Here is a 4930-nt window from a genome sequence, read left to right as displayed (position 1 = left end):
TACAAATCACTTATCTATGGGTATGGTTTACTTATTTGGGTAGGGTTTATTTATATCCCACCCTCAATCCCCAGCCTAGGCCAGGCTCAGGGCAGCTAATAGTATAATGCTCATTGAGTAATGCACTCTTGTCAAGTGTGTTAATTCTAAATTAAATGCTACATTAAGAATGCTGAGAGTGTTCAGCTCAGCCAACCCAAACAGGGGCACAGTTTAGTCAGGAGTCTCTTTGCTGGCACTCTAATCTTTCTAAAGAGAGTGGATAATGAGTGCTTGATAGCCACTGAAGGGGATAGTTTTAATCTGTGGTCTTCAATTTCCTGCACTGCTCTTCCATGGCGTCACATACGCCAAGGATCTGGGGACTCAGATGGTTTTTATGTCCCATGGTTGTGCCAAGATATTAAACTGCTTGAGTTCTCTCTGTATCCATCAGCTCATTTCCCATTGGGCAACAGTGATCTGAAAGGTGATCGGGGTTCGTGTTCCTAGTTCCAGAGGACACTAAAATCTCTCGGAATGAAATTCTCGAGGGTGCCCGTACCATTATTTTACCTTGACTCTAAAATAAGAAAATGACTGATTCATGATGATCCCGTGAGTGAAGAAGTGTCTGCGATCTGTTGGCCCTGACCCTTCCGCACGGCTTGACTGGCTTTACAACTGCTTTGATTTTCTTTGATTGGTTTCCTTTTCTTTGGCCTCCACCTTCCTTCAGCACCATGGGCAGTACCGGCTTCCTTCCTACAGTTTCCCATCTCTGACACTTCAGTGCTTCCATTCACTGGCCTCCACCTTCATTCAGCACCACGGACAGTACCGGCTTCCTTCCTATAGTTTCCTAGGCTCTGACACTTCAATGCCTCCCATCACTGGCTCTAGATAGGAATACTAAATAGGAAGCCCTAAAGTTCAGTTAAACTTACCTGGATGGCCCAGGCTGGCTTGATCTCATCAGAAATATTTCTTTATACCGTAAGTGATTAAAATGTGAAATTCGCTGTCAAAGGATGTCGTGACGACGACAGGCATAGATAGCTTTAAATCATTGCTCTTCCATGGCAACACATACAGCAAGGACCTGGGGACTTGGACACCTTTGCAAATGTGTGTGTGTGCTAAGTGCCATCAAGTTGCTTCTGACTCATGGCAACCCAATAAATTAATGTCCTCCCAAACATCCTAACTTTAACAGCCTTGCTCAGGTCCTGCAAATTGAGGGCTGTGGCTTCTTTTATAGAGTCAATCCATCTCTGGTTGGGTCTTCCTCTTTTCCTGCTGCCTTCAACTTTGGCTAGCATGATTGTCTTTTCCAGTGACTCTTGTCTTCTCATGATGTGACCAAAATACGTTAGCCTCAGTTTAATCATTTTAGCTTCTAGAGTCAGTTCAGGCTTGATTTGATCTATAACCCACATCTATAACCCACGGAATATGATGGCATGATTAACTTGATCTTGGTTGCCAGTGACACATCCTTACACTTAATAATCTCTTCTAGCTCCTTCATGGCTGCCCTTCCTTGTCTCAATCTCCTTCTGATCTCTTGGCTGTGGTCTCCCTTTTGGTTGATGATGGAGCCAAGGAATAGGAAGTCTTCAACAATTTCAATTTCCTCATTGTCAACCTTAAAGATGAGTAATTCTCCTGTCGCCATAAAGTCCACAAACCAGCCAGTTTCCCCAGGGGAAGTGATCTCTGCCATCTGGAAATCAGTTGAAACTCCAGGAGATGTTCCATGGCAACACATACAGCAAGGACCTGGTGACTTGGACACCCGAAGGCAAATGATTCTTATGCCCCATGGTTGTGCTCACTTCAGAACCCTTTGTCTCACAGCGGCTCAGGCCCCAGGTAAAAATAGACTTCAATTCATCTCCTAAATTTTTCTCCCTGTCTTCTTCACATGATGGAGACTGCTATGTGCTTACCACCTTGGGGCTCTTTTCTATAGCTGCCTGACTGACTTGCAATGTCCTGCTCAATTAATCTTTTGTCATCACAGCTGGATATGTGTTGGCTGAGCTCTGCTCTGGGGATAGGGTTGCCAGGTCCTTCTTCACCACCGGCGAGAGGTTTTTGGGGTGGAGCCTGAGGAGAGTTGGGTTTGGGGAGGGCAGGTTTGGGGGAGGGGAGGGACTTCAATGACATAGAGCCCAATTGCCAAAGCGGCCATTTTCTCCAGGTGAACTGATCTCTATCAGCTGGAGATCAGTTGTAATAGCAAGAGATCTCCAGCTAGTACCTGGAGGTTGGCAGCCCTATCTGGGGACCAGGTGGTGGGCATTAAAGGGACACATCACCAGCTGCTCCACAATATCAAGGTGATTCTTGTGGCATTTGACGAGGTGATAGGGGAACCTACATGCTCTTATTTGGTGATTCTTGTCATATGAACACTGTATTATTTTGTTCAAATCCAAAGCAACAATGTAATCATCCATATCCACTTTATGGAAGTTGATACTGTGAAGACCACTGTACCCCTACCTCTGGAACCTGGATGCCTCTAAGTAATACCTACCCTGGGAAACAGCCCCATGACTTCCCTGGAAACCAATGCTGGGTTGGGAAATTCCTGGAGATTTTAGGAGTGGAGCTTGGGGAGGCCAGAGTTCAGGTATGGAAGGGATCTCAGCAGGCTATAATGCCATAGAGTCCAGAAAGCAGCCACTTCCCCCAGGGGAAGGGATCCCTGCCAGTTGGAGATCAGTTGAAATTCCAGGAGCTCTCCAGGCCCCACCTGGAGGTTGGCAATAGGGTTGCCAGGTCCCTATTCATCACCGGTGGGAGGTTTTTGGGGCAGAGCCTGAGGAGGGCAGGGTTTGGGGAGGAAAGAGACTTTAATTTCATAGAGTCCAATTGCCAAAGCAGCTGTTTTCTCCAGGTGGACTGATCTCTATTGGCTGGAGATAAAGTTCAAATTCAGTTTATTTACAGTAAGTTGACCGCAGATATCAGTACAAAATTACAATTTTAAAACCCCAACTGAGGATCTCTGTATCTTACTGGCTACATAACAGAACTCTGCCACTGAATAAGAGATAAAAGCATCTTTATTTTCTAATAAAAAATTAACAATACAATCATCCACATGGCTAATGTTCCTAAAATTTCTGGTCAACACAGGTAAAATCAGCTTATTTCTAATCTCCCGATAAAATTTACAGTGTAATAAAATATGTATAATTGTCTCAATTGAATTAAAATTAAAGGGGAATAATCTGGCCTCTACACAACTGGAAATCAGTTGTAATAGAAGGAGATCTCCAGCTAGTACCTGGAAGATGGAAACCCTAGTAGGCAACCCTGTCTGTGGGTGAAAATTAAGATAATAAACCTCTACAATGACATCCATATCACTGTGGCTGACATCAGTGGGGTGTGTGGTCCATTCCAGGGAAGTCCTCACAGAGGTTCTACTTACACTAAAGTGGAGGTGCTTGAAAGTCTATGCTGTCCCATGGCCCGACTGATCACAATAGGTCTAAGACACTCTTCTAACAGGGTTTCACTTTAATGGCAAGGAGGAGGGATGTTATCTTTTATTTCACATGATTTTCTCCCATCTGAATCTCATTAGTTTCTTCCGATCAACACCTGGCACAAAGTGAGAGAGCCATTTCACACCAGGCATTTGAGCAACGTCAGAAGCCACATGATTCTGCAAGCCTATTGTGAACTGAGAAATAAGGCCAGATGATTGGGGAGGGGGAGTCCATGGCAGCTAGAAAAAACGGCTGCATGCATAATTCAGCCAAGATTTAAGCATGAATTAGAGTTGCCAATTTCCAGATGAGGCCCAGCACTGTCCTGGAATAACAGCTGATCTCCAGACTACAGAGATCAGTTCCCCTGGAGAAAATGGGAGCTTTGGATGGTAGACTTTATGACATCACATCAGCCAGCATGGTGTAGTGGTTAAGAGTGGTGGTTTGGAGCAGTGGACTGTGGAGAGCTGGGTTTGAGCTGGGTTCCCCACTCTTCCACATGAGCAACGGAGGCTAATCTGGTGAACTGAGTTGGTTTCCCCACTCCTCCACATGAAGCCAGCTGGGTGACCTTGGGCTAGTCACAGCTCTCTGAGTTGTCAGCCCCACCTACCTCACAAGGTGTCTGTTGTGAGGAGTGGAAGGGAAGGTGATTGTAAGCCAGTTTGATTCTTCCTTAAGTGGTAGGGAAAGTCGGAAAATAGGCCTATAAAAACCAACTCTTCTTCTTCTCCTCCTCCTCCTCCTCCTGCTGTTGGTATTTGGAAGAAGTATCAGACACCCCAGAGGCGAGTGAATACTGCAGAGTCAGCACGTATACAAAAGTGCTATTTTATTTCACAGTGACAAAGTGCTTCGCAAAGCATCCACTTCTCTCAACCCACAACCAAATACACACATAGTACACTTATATACATTACTGGCATAGTCTCCCAGCCAATCAGCAGTTGGCTGCCTTGTCTCCAGGACTATCTAGCTCAGTCCAGTGCAAGCCAGTTTTTCTGCTCAGTCATTGAGCTGTCATGTGACATCACCAATCACCTGGCTGTCACTTAGATCTTTTCTATCTGCTTGCCAATGTGCAGTCTTACATGTCAACACCTGCTCCTCCTCCTCCTCTGGTGAGTTCCCTCCCCAAACTCCACCTTCCCCAGGCTTTGCCCCCAAATCTCCAGGAAATGCCCAAACCTGAACTGGCAACCCTAATGGGATCGGACCACTGGGAAATAGGTTTCAGTCTGGTAAGTATTCCCTTGGGGATTTCGCTCAGCTATTTCTGACAAGCTAGCCTATTCTGTTCCCAAAAGAAAAAATACATTTCATTGTCACAGGAAGCATCTTCTTTTTATGGGCCAAGATAACAATCTTCTTTATCAGGCTTACTTTAGCATTATCTTGAGAAGACAAACTCTCTAAAGCCTGGTAAAAGCTTTCTCCAT

At 45.3% G+C, this 4930-nt stretch overlaps 1 pseudogene; it reads right to left on the bottom strand.

The window, feature by feature from the left end:
• Positions 1 to 312: 312 nt before the first annotated feature.
• LOC130478386 (gametocyte-specific factor 1-like) lies at positions 313 to 2444 on the bottom strand (annotated as a pseudogene).
• Between the last annotated feature and the right edge of the window lie 2486 nt (positions 2445 to 4930).

Source organism: Euleptes europaea, chromosome 5 (assembly GCF_029931775.1).
Source record: "Euleptes europaea isolate rEulEur1 chromosome 5, rEulEur1.hap1, whole genome shotgun sequence".
Taxonomy (NCBI): domain Eukaryota; kingdom Metazoa; phylum Chordata; class Lepidosauria; order Squamata; family Sphaerodactylidae; genus Euleptes; species Euleptes europaea.
Note: the sequence above shows the minus strand (reverse complement) of the source record. Positions and strands in the feature narration are given on the sequence as shown.